The sequence below is a fragment of the Gouania willdenowi genome, chromosome 21 (assembly GCF_900634775.1).
Source record: "Gouania willdenowi chromosome 21, fGouWil2.1, whole genome shotgun sequence".
In the NCBI taxonomy this organism is placed as follows: domain Eukaryota; kingdom Metazoa; phylum Chordata; class Actinopteri; order Blenniiformes; family Gobiesocidae; genus Gouania; species Gouania willdenowi.
Genome location: NC_041064.1, coordinates 24,909,044 through 24,935,616, shown reverse-complemented (window position 1 = coordinate 24,935,616; position 26,573 = coordinate 24,909,044). Strand labels below are relative to the sequence as shown.

At 35.2% G+C, this 26,573-nt stretch overlaps 2 long non-coding RNA genes across 4 annotated transcripts; one reads left to right on the top strand and one right to left on the bottom strand.

The window, feature by feature from the left end:
* Nucleotides 1–315: 315 nt before the first annotated feature.
* On the bottom strand, nt 316–20,140 carry LOC114454791 (uncharacterized). 2 transcript variants are annotated; one of them, XR_003672620.1, is made up of 5 exons: nt 19,956–20,140; nt 13,796–13,861; nt 13,557–13,685; nt 4,550–4,675; nt 316–914 (listed from the first exon to the last, which is right to left on the bottom strand). It is a non-coding gene; the product is annotated as an uncharacterized LOC114454791 (long non-coding RNA). The 2 variants fall into 2 exon arrangements; XR_003672619.1 differs by lacking the exon at nt 316–914 and having other exon boundaries at nt 4,121–4,675.
* LOC114454796 (uncharacterized) lies at nt 638–11,781 on the top strand. Of its 2 annotated transcripts, none has more exons than XR_003672625.1 (6): nt 638–1,274; nt 1,938–2,002; nt 4,529–4,649; nt 10,492–10,581; nt 10,691–10,740; nt 11,014–11,781. It is a non-coding gene; the product is annotated as an uncharacterized LOC114454796 (long non-coding RNA). The 2 variants fall into 2 exon arrangements; XR_003672624.1 differs by having other exon boundaries at nt 4,529–4,702.
* Nucleotides 20,141–26,573: the final 6,433 nt, after the last annotated feature.

The window sequence follows — 26,573 nt, the reverse complement described above, 5'->3', positions numbered from 1 at the left end:
AATATATATAAATTTACTGTATATTGTTTTTAAAGTCAAAGTGAGGGACTAAAGCACTGATTCTGGCCTTATTCTAAACCAGGGGTTCTCAACTCGTCTCAAATCGCGACCCTCTTTTTTATTTATTTTTTTAATTCAACCAACCAAATGTAGTTTTTTTCAAAGATAGCTGTTGAAAACACGCATATATAATTTTTAGAAAAACATAAATTTATATATTTGCAACATGCTTTTCACTGCATGTCTGTCAAAAGAAAAGTTTCTTTCAAAATAAAAGACAAGTCACACATGACAGACATTACATTTTTTGTTGGCTTTTTTTGGCCAGCTTTCCACGACCCACTTTTGGGTCCCGACCCACCAGTTGAGAATCACTGTTCTAAACATTTTAATATTATTATTATTCATTCATATTTTTTAATCTGAATTATGGCAGTTATCTTTGATCTGATCCTGCTTCTTGATCTAATGAACAAATTCCTTTTTTTGAACTGGCACGTGATTTCTTTAATCATGTGTCATCACTATGAAACAGCAGACAGTCTCTATAAATCAGCTCTATGTTTACATGTGCTCTATAAATCAGCTCTATGTTTACATGTGCTCTATAAATCAGCTCTATGTTTACATGGTGAAGTGTACGTCTGAACATATGAAGAGCTGTTTGGGTGAAATGCACTTACCTGTAATTAAACTTTAGATTTACACCGTCTGAGGAGCCATAAAACTACATTAAAATGTCCTATTGCACTTGAATGCATCACTCAGTTCACATGACCCCACGCGGAGGATACAGAGTCTTCAACAGCCAATCAGAGGCTACGCAGGTCACGTCCAGCCTGTCAGCTCGGAAGTGATGCGCATGCGCGTTGTTCTCCTGGTCTTTTCCAACCTCGGACGCCAGAGTTTAGCAGCTACGCAGCGGAGGAAAAAAAGACGGAAAGAGGAGAAAATACGCGAGTTAAACGGAGAGAGAGTCAGTGCACTTACCTACTGGAAGCTAGCTGATACTTAGCATTAAAGAGAGCTAGCTGATACTTAGCATTAAAGAGAGCTAGCTGATACTTAGCATTAAAGAGAGCTAGCTGATACTTAGCATTAAAGAGAGCTAGCTGATACTTAGCATTAAAGAGAGCTAGCTGATACTTAGCATTAAAGAAAGCTAGCTGATACTTAGCATTAACGGCCATGCTAGCTCTGTGTCTCACAGGCTAAAGCCACGTGCCTTCCCTGCAGCAGTCGTTATGACAACGTGTTATAAAGACAGATTAACGGTGAGAAACATGGCTCTGTGGCTGCTCTGATGCTATTTTTCTGTTCTGTTGCTAAAAGGAAGTAGTAGCTCTATAAAAGTCTTTAGGATGAACTGAGATAAATAATGATGCAGTGTTTTACACATGTATATACTGAGTTTATTATTGTATGCTGATGTATATATATATTAAAAAGTGTTAAAGTTATAAAAAGTATTTTAGAGTGAAATTATATTTTATAAATGCAAAGTGTTGAATGACTTTATTTTAGCTCAACTGTGAGTTTAAGTATGTTAAAGGGTGAGTGTGGTGTGGTTCCTCTCACACTAGTAGGCCTATAGTGTGGGAGAAATTAAACATACTACTTTAATACCTCTGAACTACATTTTTATACTGTTTTATGTATATATGTTAATCTGATTTTGATATGGTTGTGATATTATGTTATTCTGATTTTGATATGGTTATGATATTTTGAATGTAAATGGTTACTTACCATAATTATTACTAGAATGCTGTTCACATAAGCAGTTAGATTTGAGTAATTGAATGTTGTACAACAAAACCTGAAGATTTATTATGTTATATAATTGTAGATTTATGTGTGGAGTCGGATGCATTTTTGACATTTACACTTTAATGATGCATCAGAGTTGATTTTAATAGATATGACCTTATTTTTAGGTCAGGTTTTTTGAGTGGACGAGAAAGTCCAAGGACCAGGAAGAGATCCTGGTTGAAAACTGATGGTGAGTAGGAACCTGGAAGAGAAGACACCTACACGTACACACTCACAAATACAGTATATACACATCACCCTTCAAAGAAACTTTAAGAACAGCAGCAACTATCTTCATTTTTTAAGGGCCAATGGACAATTCTTATTTTTGTTTGTTTAGTGTGCACACTTTTATTTTAGTTTTGGTATCTGAATCATTGTAATAATACATGAGTTGCTACTCAACAGTTATTCCTTGTTTGACTCATTATTGCTGCTCATCCATAGAGCTCCTAACCAATCTGGGTTTGCTGATAACTAGTCCAACTTGATATTACACTGTAATAACTTTTATCATCGATAAATTGGGTTACATTGGCTATTCAAGTAGAAGTACTGTTACTTGATTAAAATTGTATTCAAGTAAGTCATACATGAAGTACTGAAATACAAATAAAAAGTAGCTCAATTCATTCCACTTGCATACAGTAAACATCACATGTATAAACATAAAAAAGAAGAGACTAAATCTTGCACAATTAGAACAAAGGCGTCTGTATAAAATAAAAGCTTTGTCACAATGTACAATTCTTTTTTTAAAACAAAATAACACCTATGAATTCAATTCAAAGCAAAAACTATTCTCAGGCTTTATGTATAACTACATTTATAAGCAATAAAAGTGTGAAAATAACAAATATTCAACACTGTTTTGACGACATACATTACGTTTAATCTGGTTGGTCGATTTAATTGTTGCCTGTTCATGTCATCTTTTGTAGTTTCACTATATACGTTGATCTTTTTTAAAAAAAAATAAATCATAATTTACTCGGTAACGGTTGGTGAAGAAATGTAAGGAATTACTGATTTAGAAATATACTCATAAAAGTAAACGTACCCATAAATGTAACTCATTTACAGTAACGCGAGTACTTGTAATCCATTACTTTCACCTCTGTTTATGCCTTAATTACCATGACTCAACAAAGTGTCGTCTTTAAAACCAAAAGGTTGTCAGATCTTTTACAATATTTGTGCATTTTTGTATTGTTGTGTTTATACACGGAGGGAGGAGCTAAAGAAGAATATCTGTTATTGTTTGTCAGGCCAACAGTAAAATGTGTTCTATCAAGACTCACTTTATAAAAAGATCATATTTGCTCTCAGGCTTTCAAAGTGTTTTCTTATCAAACTCAGGTTATCATCAATTCCTGATTCAAAGCTAATATGATCTCAACCCTGTTATGAGTTGTTGTTTTACTCCTTTTAAATAGTAAAAGGACACGAGAGGTTGGTAAGATCCTTTCTTCACTAAATATGGACTCACTAGCAACATCTAGTGGACACATTCTGTAACTACACATGTCACACATAATTGTGGCCATTACATTTTAAAATGACCAATTTACACTTCAGATTATCCATGTTCAATCATAACTCAATTATGATTCAGTGACCAGCATTTTTTACGGTTACAATTAAATTATGATTGTTTTTGTATCCCCTGAAAGTCAATTATGATTCTCAATTAGTAAAGTTCAATTACAATGAATCACAAAGTGGTAAAGTTACAGGCCTGTTATTTTGTATGTGTCTGTATGGTGTTGTTTTAGCATCATTACATTTACATTTTAGTTCATTGATTAGAATATCTTATGTAAACTTAGGACAAGAGTTGGAATTTAACTATAAACTCTTAATGTTATTACTGTATATCCTAACCCTTCTAACCATTACCACCTGTATGGTGTGAAGACTCACTCACAGGTAGCGGGAAAACCTAATATTAAACATATTTGGATAATTATTAACTACATACAGTATGTGTAAGCCATGGATCTGTAACATTATTCCCCAGTTTTGTGTTTAATTAAATTATAATTTACATTTTTTATAGAATTACAATTAGAAAGTAAATTTTCTGAAGTCAATTCCAATTCAATTATGATTACAACAGCAACATATTATTTTTCAATTACAATTAATATGATATTTACACCATAACTGTAATTAATTATCAATTACAATTATAATTATTGACCCCGTGACCCTGAAAAAAGTGGGTCAGAAAATGGATGGACCATCGAGAGAGTTTTTTTTTTTTTAACAATTGTTTTTTTCGATTGTTATTTTTGTAATTGTTGGGTGTAATAATCAAAATTGTAATCGAATTTCAAATAATTGAGCAGCCCTACTCCAAAGGTGTCATAATTTAGTGAACGACACTTAATGACAGCCTTCATAACACCTTATTAATGCTAATGAGAGCATGGGGTGCTGGATCAGCAGCAGCCAGGGTGGGCTTATGGTAGGGGGAAGACGTGTGAGGGGGGTCTCCGTCTAGGAGACTAGGACCAGAACTGCAAACATAAGGGTTACCTGTGCTGCTCCAGCATTTAGACAGAGCCACAGGGCTGTAAAAACAGTGTCAGACAGTCTCCAACAAACTAAAAGCAGCCTACGACCAACAACAGGACAGTCTGAAATGAAAACTTAACAGACAAGCTGAGACAAGTTCAACATAAGACACTAACACAGACTACGATTGTTACAGCGGTGCATCCTGGGAGCTCACGTCTTATATCAGAGGAGATCTGGTGGTGCCTACAGCCAACACGCCTGAGGAGGTGGGATGGAAGAGCAGCAGCTCCAGCCTGCTAAGTCCTGGATGCAGGGTGAGGTCTGGACTGCTGAGCTGCTCCTGGTCAGGATCACATAAACACCACAGGTTCAAGTGTCATTATTATAAAGGCATTAACAGATTGTATTCAATCTGTTTTTAAATGTTGAAGCCACATTATTTTATTTTTTTTACATCAGTGCGTTACAACATTGGGGTCAGGACCCTGGATTTTAAATAAGGGCCCCTGAAATGTCTAGTAATTGATAGAAATACAATAATTACTGATTAAAACACAAATTTTGAACATTAATGAATTATTATTGTTTTTGAATATAAAACAAAACAATCTTAAACAACTGTATTCTATCAATAAATATGAATCTATCCATGCATCCATCCATTTTCAGACCCACTTTGTCCTATTTCAGAATTGCGGAGCATTATAAATATTATTATTATTATTAAAATTAAATGCAGTTTTAAAAAAATTAAATCTGAGCTGGCAAAACATGTCACCAATCCTGACTGCTCTGTATTTGCAACAAACATGATGGAAAACGAATTCTAGAAAGAAAAAAAAGTCTTTCGGGTCACCAGAGACTCATATCAAAATGAGGTCACTACTCAAAAAAGGCTGGGAACCACTGTTTTAATAAAACAATACCCTATGGTAGTGTGAAGAGAAAATATGAAGACTTTGTAGATGGTGGGATGTGAAGTTTACATAAGCTCAATGATGAAACCAAACTGCTGAGCTGAAATCTAAAATCAGCACATTCCTGTCAGTCAGGACACAAAATTCCCACAAGAAGCCGTTGAAAAATCTAAATGCAAACACTTGGTTGTGTTTTCAAAGAAAAGTGTAGGATAAAAATCAATAAATGAACAAATCTTGAGGGAAGCGACTCAGTGTTTCATCTGCAGAGCATGTTGCTAGGAGACGTTCATCAAAAGGGGAAAAGTCCAAATCAGTCACTAAATCTGACAAACAGGAGGAAAACAAAGAGATTTACCAGGACTTTCTAGTGTTAATATTCTTTCTTTACAGAGTTCTCTAAGAATTTTAAAAAGTTACCAGAATGACAGGAAACCTGGGTGAGCGACCATTGTCCGTCTGAACTGGGTCGGACTGATGTCAGACCCACTTACACACAATACAGTTTTTCACATCTGGTTTAAAACAAAATGCATGTTTAGTAGGGCTGAACGATTGATTGCATTTGCGATACTATCGTGATATAAAACGCGATTTTCTAATCGCAAAGGCTGAATTATTTTTTCTTGTCCTGTAAAGTTCAGAGTGTTTAAGAAGTACAGTCTGTTTACATGTTTCATGACACGTGAAGTTAGTTAGATGTGTTGAAGAGGTAAAGCCACAGATTTGTTTGCTTTATTGTTGTAATTTGTGCTTTAAAATGTATATTTAATATTTATTTTAAGTTTAAATAAATCTGAAATAGTTTATTATGAAACAGATTAATTTATTGCTTGTGTTCATTGAAAAATACATGACAAGAGGCCTTTGAAAGAATAATCTCATATTAAATCACAATATTGAGGGAAAAAAATTGCAATTAGATTATTTTCCAAAATCGTTCAGCCCTAATGTTGAGGCTAATATTTCTTTCCCCCTTTAATGATAACATATGACCCTTTATTTCTGATAAATGATTCATGTTTATCATACAGACTAATGCAACACTTGAGTAAAAAGCCTCAGTAGTCTGCATGTGTCAAAAATGAGAAATAGTATAAAAATAATAATAGTTTTTGGCTATTTAATTAAATATATATTCAAGTTGTTCTTACTTTATTTGATCTAGTTTTAAATATAAAAAGTAACAGTAAAAATTCTACAAAAGTAATTATTTTATATAATTTATCTTATTCATTTATCTTTGTCTCTGATATTAAATATGATGTTATCTGAATGAACCAAGTTTGATAATAAATTAAATTATATTGCTGTGGGTCAAAATCAGTGTAAGACACTTTTAAAAGCTTACTTGTCTGCTCAGCATTAAAAGCCACCAGTTTGGAGCTGGCTTTGATGTGGTTGATCCAGTCCTACAGTTAAACATGAATGGAATTTAAAAAATAATATTCAAACAGGAATAAACATGCAAACCAAAAACAGAAAAGCCCTTTTTTTTAGTTTCACAGCTGCATTGATAAGTTTAGACGCTTTGGAAAGAGAAACATGTTGAGGAAGAACAAATACCGTATGTGTTGCACAGCAGGAAACATTTTAAAACAACTTTCACAACTTCAACCACCAAAGTCCACAAAATGACCTTTTATGTGTCTTTCTGTGGATGAGGGTATTTATCTGAAGAAACGCACTGTTTTTTGGATGCTGGAGTCAAATACCTACAAATAGGGGCGTGCATCTGACGATAAAAAAGATTCACCATTTAAACGTCACGATACAATATATGAAAATAATAATTCATTGTATTTCTTTCAATTTATTATTTTTAAAAACTCATATCCTGATATAGCCCCATACTAGACATGACAAAACATCATGATAAATCGCGATATCAATAATAACAAATTTCACCTTTTCAAGAACAAAATGGTATGGAATCCAATTTATTTTTTTATTTATTTTTTTGAAACTTGCGAAAACAAGTAAATGGTAACTAACTGTAATTCAAGTAGCAATATCAAGTGGTATGTTTATCAAACTATCATATTACATTCTTCAAAAAAAACAAAAAAACATGATTCTGTTACGTTCTTAAATTAAAAAAAAAAAAGAAAGTAACCATATACATCTATAAAAGTAGAGATGTCCCAATATAATTTTTTTATTATTTTTTTACTTCCGATATAATGAGGTTTACTGACACCTAGTGATTGGGCGTTTACATGCTATGCATGTTAGCACAAATAAATGTTTTTTTTTTTGTTAAAAAAAACATAATTGAAAAAATTTATTTGGACATTTTTTTTTGCAGAACGATATGATAATCACTCGATGAAATATCACGATATACAGTTGTGTGCGAAAGTCAGGGCACCCCTTTAAAAACAGCATATTTTATATATTTAAAAAGTTATATTCATATTTACTGTCTCTCTGGTATATGGGAAAAAAAGACAATATTGTCAGGAAACATTAATGCATAGTTACATTTTATTTTATAAATTGAACAAAATTACAAAAATGAAAAACATAATTTTGGCATGTGCAAAAGTCGGGGCACCCTGAGAGTTTCAAAGTGTCAGATTCTTTTTACAAGCTCAGACCTCTACCAGCTCATTGGTCCTGAAGCATGTGTCAACAATTGTCATTAGGGAGTGCCAGCTGGTGCCAATTTGAGGGTTTCTTAAATACGGCGACTCCACAAACCTTGTACAAACACTCAGCAACCATGGGTTCCTCTAAGAAGCTGTGTAAGACAGAAAAAATGAAAGTAATTGATGCCCACAATGCCGGGGAGGGCTACAAGAAGATAGCAAAGCGTTTTCAGCTTGCAGTTTCCACAGTGCGAGGCATAATTAAGAGATGGCAGGTGAGGGGAACTGTGGAGGTCGAGAAGAGATCTGGAAGACCAAGGAAACTCTCGGAGAGAACAGCTCGTAGTCTGGTCAGAAAGGTAAACCAAAACCCACATTTGACTTCAAAAGACCTCCAGGAAGATTTAGCAGACTCAGGAGTGGTGGTGCACCCTTCCACTGTGCGCCGATACTTGCACAAACAAGACCTTCATGGAAGAGTCTGTAGAAAAAAACCTTATCTACGACCTCATCATAAAATACGTCAAAAATATGCAACAGAACATCTCCAGAAGCCTGATGACTTTTGGAAACAAGTGCTGTGGACTGATGAAGTTAAAATAGAACTCTTTGGCCACAATAAGCAAAGGTATGTTTGGAGAAAAAAAGGAGCAGCATTTCATAAAAAGAACACCTTGCCAACTGTTAAATATGGGGGTGGATCCATCATGCTTTGGGGTTGTGTTGCAGCCAGTGGGACAGGAAACATTGCTCGGGTGGAGGGAAGAATGGATTCAATTAAATACCAGCAAATTCTGGAGGCAAATATCACAGCATCTGTAAAAAAGCTAAAGCTGAAAAGAGGATGGCTTCTACAACAGGATAATGATCCTAAACATACCTCCAAATCCACCATGGACTACTTCAAGAAACGCAAGCTGAAGGTTTTGGAATGGCCTTCACAGTCTCCCGACTTAAACATTATCGAAAATCTGTGGGTAGATCTTAAAAGAGCTGTGCATGCAAGACGTCCTAGGAATATTGCAGAACTGGAAGCCTTTTGCAAGGAAGAATGGGGAAAAATCCCAAATAATAGAATCCAGAGACTTGTTGTTGGCTATAAGAAGCGTTTACAAGCTGTGATATCTGCCAGAGGGGGTGTTACTAAGTACTGAAGGTACTGATGCTGTAGGGTGCCCCGACTTTTGCACATGCCAAAATTATGTTTTTCATTTTTGTAATTTTGTTCAATTTATAAAATAAAATGTAACTATGCATTGATGTTTCCTGACAATATTGTCTTTTTTTTCCCATATACCAGAGAGACAGTAAATATGAATATAACTTTTTAAATATATAAAATATGCTGTTTTTAAAGGGGTGCCCTGACTTTCGCACACAACTGTATCTCTAAATCTCTTTTTCTTTTTTTTTTACGCCCTTGCAAAGCAAAGAAAAGCCTGACAACGATATAGATTTCTTAGGGCCAATGGTGCCAATACCGATACGGACTGCCGATATTCTTGAGCCGATACTACTTTTGCTCCCTCAATTTACATCATAAAAATTACACAATGATGATAACAAATGGTACGAGTCTCAATTTTCTCAAAAAAAGAACATTAGAAATGAACAAAGGTGAGGTAGAACGACAAGTAAAAAAAAAAAATTAACAAATATTAAAAACAGGTGATGTAGAACAATAACAAGTAAAAAATATTTCTGCTTTCTGTAAATAATGGGCATTGGTGAACTCAGCAGCCCACATCGGCCGATGCCGATACACGTAAAAAACGCAAAAAAAATGTATGTTTTGAGTGAATTACGATTTATTTTGGTCTTGATCTTATTTTCTGTTTGGTTTTTGATTGTCAATGTTGTGTATTGTGTTTTTATCCGTTTTTTTCTTTTCTTTTTTGTAGTTTTAATTAACAAATAAAACACCACAAAACATATTAAAATGTGTACTATTAAAATATTTATCAATCGTCATATAATCGGTTTACAATCAAATATCAAGTCCCAGCAGCTCTGACGTCAGGATTTGGAGTGAAGGAAGTGACGTAGTCTACGCCCATTAGATAAAAGGCTCAGTCAGCGATACTGCACTGTACTGCCATATGTACTCTGTTATTGTTATTGTTTAACACTCAGCTCTATCAGTCTCAGAGATATTTGCTCCACGGACACACACACACCTGTGGGAACCGGGTCTCAAATCAGGTTCAAATAAACTCAAATCATATTCAAGTAATCTTTCAAATCATAATTACTAAACTTGGCACCATGCACTTTAACTGAATGAAGTGAGGTTTAGCTGATTAGTTTGAAGTAAATAATATTTGCATTGTAATATTTTACATTTACTTGCAAATTCAGTGATATTTCTGAATAAAGTAAGAAAATAATATTTATGTTGTTCTACATGACCTGTTTTTAATATTTATTCTATTTTTTAAAATGTTCTTGTTTAAATATGTGCATTTCATCATGTTTTAATGTTGAAACCCAAAGTAAATTCCTACAAATTTGCTTAAATTACATCAGGACATGAGTTTACTCTACAACTCATGTTTGAGTGTTCCTGGCTGCTGCAAACTTTATTAAATAACATGTATTGCTAGTTTTTACTTATGTATTTGTTGTGCTTTTTTTAATTTTCGTTATAGTCACTATGGCAATCCAACGAGTGTCTGCAACCCTTGGCAATTTAGTGAAAGACGTCTACAACAAGGAAGGCTGTAATCTGCTGCAAAAAGGTATTATATATTTGACAAACTTACAACTACCGCCTAGCTGTATGATGCGGACAATTTTATTTCATTTTCACAATCTGGAAGTAGTCGTTAACTGTCTATTTCATTGTAGCTTTGGGAATGATGAAGCCTTGTGTGAAGCCTGTAGCCTTGGAGAAAGCGGTGAGTTCAATTTCTCACATACAGAAGAAGAAATATAAATATATATTTGCTTCAGTATATTAACACAGAGTTAAAGACAATTTAGACAAATACATTATCTGTAAAATGTGTTCATTATGTGGCATATTCTGTTAATATTAATGCTAAATCAATAAGAATAAATAAACTTGTGATGTTTGTGTCGCTATCATTGAAACTTTATTACACATATCATGCATTTTCTCTACAAGCTTTTTTTTTTTTCTTTCCTGATATTGTCCATCATGTTTACAGCAGGTGAAAACATTTGAAGAAACTAATGCTGTGTTCAAGTTCACACGATCCAAGACCAAGAAATGCTCACCATCAGAACCGAGACCAGTGAGACTTTATTTAGTTATGGAAAAAAATCTAAATTAATAAAGGCTCAAAGCCAGTTTTTAGGATAATATTCTACGTTTACACATTGTTTTTCATTGTAAATGTGTGTTTGAATGCTTAGCAAAGAGTCAAAAATGTAAACTCTCACTACAAAATGTCACAATACGTATATTTCCCCTCTTGGAATGAAAATAGACAGGACTACACATTCACTTGTGTTTCGGGACAATATCACAAACATTCCTACCTGTAAAACAGATGACAAATTATCTAGTAACTAGCAATCAGACAGGAAATCTATTGTAAAATCTCGTGCTACGTAGTCTTTTGTGATTACGACGTAACGTTACCTTCTGCTCATCTCATATATATATATATATATATATACACAGTATATACATATATATTTTCATACATGCACAAATAAAAATGCTCGATCCATGCTAAACATCAAATGTATGTATTTTAAGATGCAATATGGATCAAAGTGTGCAGGCCACCCTCTTGTGGCCATAGTGAATTTAAACAAGACCATAAAGCTGCAAAAGCTGCTTGGAACGATAAATATAATTTTGTTATAACATCAATAGATCAATAAAAAGGTATTTATTTTAGGGAGTGAGTGGTAAAACCTAAAACAGGTATTTAGGATCAACGTGTCTAAAGTTAAGCCCAGTTTTATCTACAGTCTAAGACATGTCAGTGCATCGTAGACCGATGTATGTGCAAGAACCACCACTGCAAACCCAAGGGCTGCCCCGGATTCGAGGTTTTATCTTGTAAAGGATATGATTGTTTAAACCAGGGGTCCCCAATCCTGGTCCTCAAGGGCCACTATCCAGCATGTTTTAGATGTTTCCCTCTTCCAACACACCTGATTGAAATGAACAGGATTGTTATCAGGCTTCTGCAGAGCTTGATGATGAGTTAATCATTTGAATCAGGTGTGTTGGAAGAGGGAAACATCTAAAACATGCTGGATAGTGGCCCTTGAGGACCAGGATTGGGGACCCCTGGTCTAAACTGTGTAAAATAAGGTGTTCAAACACTGCTTAAAGTAGGATTTTATTAATATGAGTGTTACCTCAATAACAAATAGAAATCACTAGACTGATATGATGCCTTGTTATGTAGCAAGTGATGCTAATGCTAATGCTACACTATAGTTCATTCATTTCATTCATTTTCAGACCCACTTATTCCTGTTTGACAGGGTCGCGGGGGTCTGCCGGTGCCAATCTCTGGCTATCATTGGGCGCTGGGTGGGGGTACACCCTGGACAGGGTGCCAGTCCATCACAGGGCAACACAGACAGATAACCACTCACTCTCATTCACTGCTATGGGCAATTTAGAGACTCCATTCAATCTTATAGTCATGTTTTTGGATTGTGGGAGGAAGCCGGAGTACCCGGAAAAAACCCATGCAAACAACACTATAGTTAAAAGACTGTGTGACTATGGTCAATTGGAGGCGTGTCTTATTGCTAACAATCATTGGTAGAAAGTGAAGTCACATGATCTAAACTCTAACACATGTCCATCATGATCTCAGATCAACAGTTAATCTCATCATCAACTCAACACTTCATACACGTCTCAACAGAAGCTCATTGAACCACAACACTAACACATAGTGTTACCATGGAAACACACTGAACTACACAATACTCACAACAAAGAGCATTACATTAAATACATCTGATCTTCAACTTTGAATGATTTATGTCAGGTTTGATTATAAAATAAGATCTTTGATGGTTCTAAATGATTGTATATGATGTAATAAAGACTAAATCAGTCATTTACAGTAATTAACAACATTTGTGCTTTGGACAGATGGACATGTGTTAGAGTTTAGATCATGTGACTTCACTTTCCACCAATGATTGTTAGCAATAAAAAACTATAAAGTATCCTGTACTTTTTATTGAGATGATCACAGTCTCCATGTGTTTAAACCATCAGTAATAATATGTTTATATAAATATACGTGTTTATCTCCTCTGTTTACCACACAGTATATGATCCATTCATTGATCAGAGATTAATACACTTTATTTTATATTGTTAACAAGCATTGGTCCTAAAGTGTGTTAGTGTTTGAAAAATGTGCTGTAAAAGTTTAGTGTTTATCAGGTGGTGAACTAATTATAATAATGTATAATTATTAATAATAATAACTAGTGACTGAGGAAATAGTTGGTGACTGTATTTAGTGTGAAAACAAAGAAAAGTGATTAACACTTTAGTCCACATGGACTGAGAGATGAATCAACACTGCTGTGTGTACGACCTCTGTCCACACGCTTCATAAATACTGATTCTTTTTGTACTGGTGCACATTCTACATTTCATTGGTCTGAACGTATTTAGAACCAGTTCTATGAACGGATCAATAAATGAGGCCCTGGACCATCAGGAAGACAACCAACAACCTTCTTTATGGGGACTCACTGTGGGTCAGTAGATGGACCTCCTTTGAAGACAATGGGTACTTCCATGGACTGGTCACTTCTAAAGGACACACAGCTGGGTCCAGGTCCAGGTCCAAGTTCATGTCTAGTTTTGAGCTTCTTCCTTGTCCTTGAACACACACACACACACACACACGCACACACACACACACACGCACACACACACAGTGTAACACTGATGTACAGAGGTGTGAGTGCTGAGCTCTGACGTGGTCTCACCTCTGATCTTCAGTCTGGATCTCATGTTGTTCCTGCACCGTGTCCTGATCCATAGCAGAGACACACCTACACACACACACACACACACACACACACACACACACACACACACCAGTTTACGTTGCCAAACCAAGTGTGACATAGAACGATGTTCACAGTAACAGAATAAATATTAATAGAGTTTCACTATATATACTGTATATATAACAAAATGTACAATTATGTTCAACAAGTGTTATAAAAGGGTCAAATGTTATGTACAGTGTTTTACATATATCTATAAATATACTATCCTCATGAACTAGAAATGTAAAAAGTTCAAACACATCACCCACTGAAGAACCTTCTGTCAGACCCCCCCCCCACAACATCTCCACCACTCATAGATTTCTTACACACCTAATCTCTCTCAGCTGTATCTTACATCTCTTGTTTATGATCCTTTATTACCTATATCCATTAATATTTTTATTTATTTATTTATTTCTAGTTTTATTCTCTGAGTACCAACCACATCACCACTACACATCCCTTACTATCCACTAAACCTCACACAAACACTTACTGGTACATTTACAACCATTTATTTTATTATTTTTATCTCACAATTTCCCTTGTTGTCATCGTTTATGATTCTGGTTATTATGATTATTGCCTCTGTTGCTTAGCAACACTTTAAATGTTGTCATTTGCTATTATCAATAGTGCTCCATGTGCCCCCTTTTAACTTTGAGCACCTGCCCCTCCAAAGTTCTCTGCACGGCCCTGCATAGTGTATAAAATGCTATACAGTTAAAATTGTATCAAAAAATGTTATGTAAAGAATATTATTTTTATATAATGTATTTGAAGGACTACAAAAAAAAAATAACTTGAATTTGATAACACATAATGTCAGTCAACACATGCTAATTGCTAATTTCTTGCCACATATCAAGCATACATATTAAGCTGACATGTTGAATTAAAATATATTTATGTCAGGTAAATTAATCTGTCCTCACATAATTAAAATGTATATTTACTTCTAGAATAGTCTTTAGTTGATTTAAAGAAGTCTGTTAAATATCATTCTTTTCCCCAGGGCGTCGGACTGAGGGGTAAAGGGTACTGAGTACCCAGGGCCCAAGGCGGGGATGGGGGGGCTCAGAAGTCTGTTTTAAATATGTACAAAGATGCATTTAAAAGATTTTTAGATTATTTATCAGTGAATGAGAAGGCCCTGTGTGAAAATAGGCTGATTGTTAAACACAGTTTTACACTAAACACAGTTATTCATGCTGCATCAGGGTCCTACAACCCTCTTTAAAACAGTGCTAATGGTACGACCCACATGTGCTGCTACAGTCTGAACTGTGGATGTGACGTGGAGCAGGAGATAGAAAGCAGCATGTCTTTCCTCAAGAAATGAAAACCAGGACAAAAAGTCAAAGAAAGGGAGAGAAGGTGAAATGAGGGAAAACAACTGTTTACTCAGTTCTTCAGAGATTTAAAACACTCACATCTTTTTTAGACAATATATTATTTAGTTTGAAATTAACTACGTGCACTCACACATTTAAATGCTGGAACATTCCTTTTGGACATCCAATCTTAATTGGAAATAAGGTTATTTAAAAAAATATATATTTTGAATATGAAATTTTGCTGCCACTAAGTCTTAAATAGGTATAGCCAGAGTGTCCCCATGATTCTAATCAATTTATATTGACCTTTTATTAACCTTTGTACACGTTTGTTTTGTCTGTGTGTTAGTTATACCCCCTCCCCACAAAAAAATCAATAGATAAATAAATAACAATAAAAAATTACCAGCCGCCCCTTAAATTGTAGCAAAAATATGCCACAAACACAATATTCAATAAACCATTAAAATATAGTAAAACAGATTTATAAAATACAAACAATGGATATGGAGTCATTAGGTTAATGCAGTTTTTTTCAACCTTGGGGTCAGGACCCCATGTGGGGTCAGCCTGGAATTAAAATGGGGTGCAAATGTCTCGTAATTGGTTAAAAAGTAGGTAAAAACTGATTAAAGTTCTATTTTTAAAGATTTTTGAATTATTGTTTTTCACATACACATCACACACAATAAATAACAAATAACTGTATCCTATACGTAATCGTTCTCAGGGGTCGCTGGACATTGTGATATTAACTCATTCAGTGCCAGCCATTTTTAGATTTTTTACCCCCTCAATGCCAGCCGTTTTTGAGCATTCTGACTGATTTTAAAGACCCACAGAATATTTTCTACTATGACTATCTGAAATCTGAATTCTGAAAGATTGAAGCCTCGACTGTCATGAAAAAAAAAAAATGTTTCTGGCTCGTTTCGTTCTTTTGTAATCAGCCGTTGAATAGAGCAAGTTTTACACAAATCTTCAGTTTCAGAGCAAAAAGCTGAGAAAAAAGCCTTTTTCTTATAAAAACCCTGTCAGTGACTTTAAAGGTATTTTTTTTGCTTTAGTGACAACTCTAACATCTGAACATTGTTTCCTTATAGAAAACAAAAAAAGGGCAAAATTATTATTATTTATCTATCTTGGTCTTTTAAATGCTTTTAATCCATATGGATCCTTTTATTCTATCCTACCTGCTGTTTAACTTAGTGATTTACAACTGACAGCTAGTCTCTCCCTCCATGTTAAAGCACATGTATCCAGTGTTGTATGATATATCATGTAGAACATATAATAAATAATAACTCTGCTTAGAATGAGCAACTTTACTCTCTCATTCTTTAAGTTACAGTGGGGGCTGAACATTTCAAGCTGCATTTTCAATTTATTTTGACAGGTCCATAATACAGCTTTAGAAACATCTTACAGAAATGAAAAATAATAATAAAAACAGTTAGATTGATACATTTGTTTTCATTCCTTATTTATGAAGCAAAACTCGAGACATTCTGTATATATATACAGTATATATAATTATTTTTTGCTACCCCCCGGCAAGAATCTCAAACTCTGCCTATGGATCCAGTTGAAATGATTGGTTAATAAGTGTAATAAGTCTTTAGTTTATTTTACAGGAAGTTCACAGAAGTGTCTAACCTTGTTTACGTTTCCAAGATTAAGATTGTCTCTTTGTTTTGAAAAAAAGGAGATGTGGTGTAAAGGTTCTCTTGAGCGTTACCGAGAGCTGTTGTTATGATCAGCCAATAGAATCTGTGTAAAGAGTCACATGATTAAAGGCCAACAGGGTAAAGGAGTTTAGAGTGTAAAATAAAGATCTTAATGTGACGACAGCCTGACTCCTGTGTACATTCCTCTAAATAAAAGACGTGACACACACCAAAAACATTGACTTGTCCTAACCTGCTAAAGTATCAAGTTACATGATCCTCTCACATACATTCATGTCCTCAGGGTGAGGTTAAAACCAGTCCAACCTGTAGCTGCTCCCCATGATGAGTTTAAAGGGGAACATCAGTTTGGAACAAACACACACACAACTGTAATATTTCTCATCAACACACTGAGCCAATACAAATATTACAGTGAAGAACAGTTTTTTTCAATCATTTTAAAAAGGATGGATAAATCTCAGTCATACATTTCAACAGTAGAAGCTTCAACACAAACCTGTCAAAAATCAAACCTTGTTTAAAACTGTTAAAGGGTAAATTTACAGTAACAGTAATCTCTGAAACTTGGTAAATGCTGAGGTTACACAGAACCCCGACGATACGTTATGAACATCAGGAGTTTATATTCCTGACAGAGTGCCTCATATTTATATATTCATATATTCCTCCATCAGGTCATCAGGCTGCTGTTATTGTTATTGTTTTGTTTTTTTTTGTCACGGGGTAAAATAACGTATCATTGTAGAAATGGAAACAAAACAATAAAAAAAAAAAAACTAGGACATGTGTTGAATTATTTAAAGAGAAAATAAATAAAAACTAGTAGTAGTTTTTTTTTACATGTAGTGATTTTAACATTGATTTTTTTAAACCCAAAAGAAAACAATAACATAAAGGAATTTATTAACTCAATGTAGATCATGAGCCTTTACCCATTAATAACGTGTCCAACCAGGATAGCTAATCATTGTGAGACACTAATAGACAATATTTTCACTAATGGAATTATTATTAATTAAAAAAAAAATACTATCCAGAACTCTAAAGGATCAAACAAAGAAAATATAAGATAATTCAAACAAAACAAAAAATGGTTAAGTCTATGTTGACGATGTCGAAAAAAGTCTATGAAACATTCATATCAATAAAAATGTCCTATGATAAAAAAAACTTTTTAAGTATAAACTTGTGAAAAAAGCCACGGTTAAACTAAAGGTTTAATAAAAGCATGAATGAAAGTAAAATAGATTATACAAAGACTCAGAATCCATAGAAAGGAATACGACAGCAATTTACTGATGGAAAACAAAAACCACATGAAAATATCAGAGTCTCTCAGAGAACTCCTAACTTAGCCTAAACATTCCTAGCAAGGAATCTGAACTTAACAGCGATTCAAGAAGTTTCTGAGAGCAACTCTGATTAAAGAGGGACAGAAATGTTGATGTTAGTGAGGAGGTGTGGTTGACCCTGTTACTGGGTATGATGCAGTCTGCTAAAAGCTGTGATTGGTTGTTAGAGAAAGAATGGAGAATAAAATCAACTGGTCATACCTTGACTGCTTTAAGAAATGTGTAATCATAAATTTAATTTAATTCAACAAAATTTAATTTGTACAAAGTTTAACATGTTTAAACCTCATTCACATGCTGATTATTATATTGATTTACTTATTGTAGTTAACTGTCTACGATGGTAATTTTACCGCTATATGTATTTGATATTAATGTTGGAGCAGACACAGCTGTCAGTGATTACTGTGACTGCTGGAGCTCTTTTAAAAAGTGAAATACAAGAGTATTAAGTGGGAAACTGGCTCCTGGGATCACATCACAGTGGAAGAGGCAGAGCTGGAAACTCATTGCCCTGATAATTAATGTGTCGTTCCCTCTTCTGTGTGGGCACAAGACACGTGTGTGAGAAGCGCTGCTACGAGCTGCAATCAAAGCGAGGGCCAAGATTACAGCACAAACAAAGGAGTGAACAAATCGCAACGCAATACAAGGCTGCTATTATGTTACGCTGTGTGAGAAAAGTCACAATCAGAATAGTTTTATTGCCAATTAGAGTTTAAAACAATACAAAAGGAATGTTACTTGGTGGACAAGAAACACTTTATTATTAATAATAATAATAATAATAATAATAATAATAATAATAATAATAATAATAATAATAATAATAATAAAAATACAAGCCGGTAGCATCTTATTAAATCACTGTAGTTAAACATACAGAGAATATCTCCGTCCTCTCTGTTTCTGTCTGTTTAAGACGCTTTTAAGGCTTCTTAAAGTCTTCCTCAGTACTTCTAACAATTTTTCACCTTAGGAGCTCTCTTACAGCCTAAGATGTTTTGTGAATTACTTTTATCCGAAAAATTTTTTTAAAATTTGAGGAATTCTAAGATTTTTCTAAGAGTGACATCACTAAGAGCTACTTTTAGCCATAGGATGCTTTGTGAATACGGGCACAGGAAGGTATTGAATGACATCAGGAAAAATGACAAAAAAAATGAAGGATACCCAAGTAACCTTACCATCAAAAAGGACATACTGTAACTAGTAATGAAAGACAGAGAACAAGTTTCATATTTTTTTTTCTTTGACGGTGTTGTTAATTGGCTCAAGAGTTAGAAGTCAAGACATTGTAATGATTTTAATATGTTGTTGGTTAAAATTATCATTGAGTGTGCAGTGAAACTTCTCACAGATATTTGTAACCAGTCACTAAAAAACATTGTTTTTCCAAAAAAAAAATGAAAACGGCTAAAGTCATCCCCACAGACACACACTCTCACACTACACACCTGTTTCTCTACTGCCACAATTCTCTAAAACACTGGAAAAATCATTTTATAGTAGACTAGATTTCATTACAAAGCATGATGTACTGTGTGAACAACAATATGGCTTCAGAACTAAAAGAACAACATCACTCACTCTCATGGAACAGAAAACAAACAATACACATTAGGAGTATGTCTAGACTTTAAAAAGCCTGTGACTCCGTTAACTACCAAATTAAATGTAGTGACCTGAAATTGTGTTTATTTGTACTTACCTTGTTTGATGAAAAATGATGAACTTATTTGCCTTGTGTGTTATGTTCAAAGATTTTTCATCTTTCTTATCACTGGAAAAAATAAAAATAAGAACGAGTGAAATCCTGAGTCTGTTGAAGTCTTTCCTTTTTCAAGTGTGGGAAACCAGGACATTATAAAGACACTTGACACATACAGTCACGCCCCTCCCCCGAAGGGTAAAAATAAAAAAAAGTGAACGTCTCTCTACAGAGACTGGGTTCCCATCGTTCACAGTGAAGAGCCGTTCAAAAGACTGGATTGGTTGGTGAAGGTCACATGACTAGCTGCACCCCTCCCGGGCAGCATGTGCATGAAGTCATAACTCCAATCCAGTGGCGGCTGCTGGTCTTTCATGCAGGGGAAGCTCATTTTCTGCCTACTTCAGAAAATGTATCTGTTTATTTAAATGTGAATTCTAGTAGAATTCACATTTTGTTGTCAACAACTATTTGTAGATTATCACGCACGCACGCGCGTAGCTGCTGCGCGCTGGAGTGTGAGTGTTTGGTCAAAAGTCTCACAACACAAGCAGTAACAGTCTCCACAAACACCAAAAACAGACACTAGGTTTGTCAGAAGTTGATTCGCTATGAGAGGATCAGCAAAGTCTCCGTGTCAACACAGAGCAACGGACTGAAATATTTGAAAAACCCGCCTGTGTGCTTACAACGTCATACTCTCTGATTGGCTCATTTCGCTGTCAATCAAAATTGAATTAGCCTGAGACAGATCATCCAATCATCATCCATTATTCCAGCGTCCGGAACAGACAGATCCAGCCCACTGCTCCATAGACCTCCTGTGAAGCCCGGCGTCCGATGGGCGGGACTAAGTGCGTCATAACCGAGCATTTATCCAATGAGCGTCTAGTTTGACTGCAGTGGATCAACCCCTAAATCCTCTCCCATTGAAGTCAATTGAAGATGAACTTCACCACTGTTTATTAACACTGTGACGCTGCGGTAATGAATGAAGAACGTCACGCTGTCACTGTCAGTTTCCTGTTATAAGAAGCTGATTCTGAACTAAACATACATGTGTTCTGTCATATATTTAGTCAATGAAATGTACATAAAACACTACATATTTGACCACTGATTTTAGGGGAAGCTGAGGTTCCCTTGTAGTCTTAAAGCATCCGCCACTGCTCCAATCTCATAACAGACATGTCTGGACCAGTGTGGTCTTCTCACATGCTGGAAGACAGCAGAGATTTACCATCCAATAGAATAGAAGAAACGCTGAAAACCACCACAACACCATCACTGTTTAGTCCTTCAGAAATATTCACTGTTACATTTTGACAACATTCAAAGATTTGCATCAATACGATTGGCCCATAGAATGTACATAACTGTGCACCAGCACCTCCTAAGAACTTTGTACAGTTGACTTCTGCTGTGACAACTAGAAGCACACGAGCCTCCACCAGGGGGCAGTGTACCATAGCCATAACCATCATCCTTCTCATAGAAAGCAATGAAGGAATGGAACGAGCTCACAACACACCTGAAAAGTCAAAGTGAGTGTTTTCTGTTCACTGTAGAACTTCAAAAGTGTCTGTGGAACAATCAAAGCTGCTCACACGGACACTGAGGTGGACACTATGTTTGAACCACATGACTTACAACTTACCAACAGCACATTCATGTGGATTTGATGAAATGTATTTTGTGTATTGAACTGATGGTTAGTGTTAGTGTATCAATAATAAATGAGAGGATGTGTTTGTCCAGGTGTGTTGCTGTAAATGACAGGTGTGAATGTCATGTACAGGTGTGATGCTGTTCATGTGTGTGCATGTGAGAGTGCATGTTCTGACTGTTCTTAACTCATTGTTCTTGTACATTTTACTATTGTCATTGATTGTATGTTATTGTATGTTTTATACAGATGGAAACTAGCTGTTTAGCTATAATCTGGTGGAGAACATCTGTCTTTTATCAGCTTCATGTCTCTATGCAGTGTCCCTTCAAAATAAGACTACATAAAATATATCCTAATAATGCTATTATAAGAATACATAGTGTTTTTAATTAATCATGTATGAAACACCTCATATACATCTTGTAAGTGTTTTCAATTCAATTAGGCCAATGATATTGCTAGCATATTGCTAATGCTAGCCAATGTTAATGCCAGCACCTGCATCCTCAATTTCATTTTCTTTTATGATATTGTAGTTATTCTTCTTATATAATTATATATTATTCCTTAACAGGATAGGTCAGATTCAGAGACACATGTCACTGTAGGGCTACACTGTATATGACATTACATAACTAGTTCACAACTCTTTATGTGTCTTGACTTCATTTTTAATATTACACATTTTTAGCTTCTCCAGAGACCTTTTTTTTCTAGAATTAGCTTTTGATGAGATGCACCAGCTCAGCTATCTTTATACTGTTTACACAATTTTTTACACTTGTTTTATTTGAACTATATTTCTATTCTAGAAAGTGAAAGTATAGAATATAGTTGTTTAACATTGTTTTGTGTGGTGTTATCATTTGAAAAATAATTTAAGAATACATTTATTTATCAGTTTATTTTCTATTATTATAAATTATGATTTTTGGGGACCTCATTTGAATTCCAGGCGACCCTACACGGGGTCATGACCCCAAGGTTGAAAAACACTGCATTCCATTATGTTTTTAAGTGTGCATGAGTAGGGGTTACGGGACTGTGAAAAGTTTGGGAACCACTGAGTGTGGCATGCTACACAATTATTAGCACACGTTTATTAGCACACGATTATTAGCACACGATTATTAGCACACGATTATTAGCAAACAATTAATAGCACATGATTATTAGCACACAATTATTAGCACACATTTATTAGCACATGATTGATAGCACATGATTATTAGCACACAATTATTAGCACATGATTATTAGCACACAATTATTATCACACGATAATTAGCACGCGTCTATTAGCACACGATTATTAGCACACGATTTTTAGCACACAATTATTAGCACACCAGACCACTGTTCTCCACCATATGAAGACCATCTGAATGAACTGATCAAAGTTTGTAATGGAATCATTTCACCTTCTGACCTGAAATATGACCATAGACATTAACACTCTTTAAAGTGTACTGGAATGTTGGTGGGAGGGGCCTCTGCTATTACGTTGATTCTATTCTATTTCTATCTATTGATTGAACGTGAACTGTAAAACATTGTTGATTGAGTCAAAACTCTAAACACAGCAAATAAGACACAACACTGTGAAATAAAGCATTCACATCTATGTCAAATATAAACTCTGCTATCATAACCTAACAATCCTTTGTCTAAATATCACTGTAATAATAAATTAATACACACTTCTATCATATAAATACACTTTCAAATGAGCAGCAACACACTACTTTATAGAAAACACTGCAGTCTTTAGTTTTCACTGTTCAACTAAAAAATGAAATAATCAATTCTAAATTATTACAGTAATGTATTTTACAGTTCAGTAAATTCAGCTAAAGCAGAAATAAAACAATATAGTGTAAACATAGAAAAACACAATAATGTGTGCTTATGGATCCATCCGTCTGTTGGGGTCTGACCACAGGATCTCCCCTTGACCTCACATCAATGTCCCCCCAGACCTGTTCCAGTGTTTGCAGAAGAGACATACGGGCATGTGGTTGGTGGTCATATACACACCATCTCCAAGCCTAGTCCTCTGTAGGATTCAGAAATGCTGAGTCAGGGGCAAATACACAACTTTTAATGGATGATGGTTGGTGAACCAGTTGTGGACCAGAGCAGCCTGATGGAAACCAACATGATCCCAGACAACAAATGGTAAATGGTAAATGGACTTGATTTTATATAGCGCCTTATCACCACACTGAAACAGTCTCAAAGCGCTTTACATATCAGCTCATTCACCCAATCACTCTCACATTCACACACCAATGAGACAGGACTGCCATGCAAGGCACTAGTCGACCACTGGGAGCAACTTAGGGTTCAGTGTCTTGCCCAAGGACACTTCGACACATAGTCAGGTACTGGGATCGAACCCCCAACCTCTCGATCAGAAGACGACCCACTGAGCCACGGTCGCCCAGCAAACCTGGACTGCTCTGGTCTATCCTGTACCACTGCATCATGAAGTCCATCTAGAAATGTGATTATGTGTTATGTGCATTATAGGGACCCAGTTTGGTATGATGGTGCAGTAGGACTTATGTTGGCACACAATGTGATATTTATCCCACGCTGCCCCGGGACGTTTCCTTTGGCCAACTATATGACGTCCTGGTGGTCTGTTACTGTAAAGCACAGGTGTCAAACTCAAGGCCTGGGGGCCAAATCTGGTCTTTTAGAGCATCCATTTCTAGATTCACAGTGTTTATTGTCATTTACACAGTAAGGAAATAAGTTGTATTTATTATTGTAATTGGTATTAATTGAATTTGAACTTAGTAATTGAGAATATAATTGTAATTGACTTTCAGGGGACAATAATAATTGAAAATGGAAAAAATGGTGGTCACTGTAATTGTAATTCAGTCGTAATCAAACATGGATAATTGAAGACGTAAATGTAATTGAAAAATGTAATTGACTCCAACCCTAGAAAGTGAAACAAACTGACACATATGTTGAATTCTACCCGTAATAACGTATAAATCTCTAGCTACGTGTAGTGTAACGCAGTGGCTCCCAAACGAATAGTGCCCATGGTACACCTACGTACATGTATAAATCTGAAGACACACCTGTGTGTGTGTGTGTGTGTGTGTGTGTGTGTGTGTGTGTGTGTGTGTGTGTGTGTGTGTGTGTGTGTGTGTGTGTGTGTGTGTGTGTGTGTGTGTGTGTGTGTGTGTGGGAGCAGCTTCAGGTTGGACTGGTTCTACATATTTTATCCAGTGAAGTAATGAAGGTGTGTTAGATTCCCAGCACACACACACACACACACACACACACACACACACACACACACACACACACACAGACACACACACACACACACACACACACACACACAAAAGAACACAAACAAGTTAATTTAAATAAAGATCTTAGTAACAGGTTAAAAATACATATTATTAATATTATTAGATTAAAGGCATTGCACTAATAACTTTAACCAAAATAAAAACAACAATAATTGAACTTAAACAGCTGCAGCTTGAACACTTTAGTACAAACTGTAACTTTGATACAAAATAGAAACATTTAAAGTGGCTCTAGTGATAATTTAGCTCATCAATTATCATTATTAATACTAAAATATTTTACTATTGACGTTCACATTTTGTGAAAACATCCAAAACCTACAGATTTATATTAAATAATAAAATATCAGTAATGAACACACATCAACTGTGATGTCACTATTTACATTTGCATTAAAATACACAGTTATCTTAAAATGACGTTAAACTACAATGAAATAAATTAATAGACCACTGTTGCCATGCGATCAGTGTCTTTTTGTTAAGCTAGTTATTTATTTTATTTGTTTCTGTTTAGTGCTAGCTGCTAACAGCTAATGCTCTGCTAGCTGCTAACAGCTAACGCTCTGCTAGCTGCTAACAGCTAACTCTCTAGAAGTGTATCAAAGTATTTAACATCTTGATATTAAAAGGTTTTTACTCTTTTGAACAAAGATGAACTGTTTCTTATACATCACAGCAAAGAGCTTAGAGGCCTTCATTTTTGAGTCAGTGTACCACTGAGATATATTTAAACTTGGGGGTCAAACAACAAGCTCCCTGTTTCACTGATTGATAGGTTGTCTTTTTCTCATCTATTTCTAGAGCAAGGTGATTCCATATATGGTGATGAGATATGACCCTGTGGGATGACCTTTCTCTTGTCTATATAGACACTAGCTCATGGTATAGATCATACTTGGACTGCATTAAGAAATGTGGAATCATGAAATCAATTTAATTTGGCAAAATCATGTTAATTTGTGCACAACTTAAATTGTTTGAAGCTCGTTCACAAAGCAATTATTTCCATATTTTCCAGCGTAAAGGATGTTTTTTTTTTTTTTCATTCAAAGTTGAGTGTGTGAACAATGTGGGGACTTCTCTCATTGTAACACCATGATTGATCACATGATCAACCAAAGCGGTTCAGATCTCATCAGAGATTACAGTCCTTTGCTTTCCTCTTCCTCCTCCTCTTCCTTTCACTCCTCTGGCTCCGCCTCTGTTGCTAAGGTTGGCATCCATTGGTCCAAAACATAAACAATCACCTGTTGTCCTTTTATGCTGAAGCTCTGATTGATAATTATAAACCTTTGTGACAGGTGTTTGGTCATGTGATCAGTCAGTGAGCATAGTAGAGGGGTGCATGAGTTACATGTTGTGATCATTGTGTCTCAAATAGCAGTATTTATGTTTAACAACTGAGAAAAACATGTAAGCGTGATTGTACCAAACATCCTGGTGGTGTAAAGCCTGATCTGAAGTGTGTTTTTAATATGATTATTATTACTAGGACTACATTCAAATCTGAAAAGGCTCTGGAACAAAGACAGGTTTAGCTGTTGGTGTATTTAATTACAGTAACTGGTGATGCATCACAGCAGAATGAGGGTAAACTGGTTTCAT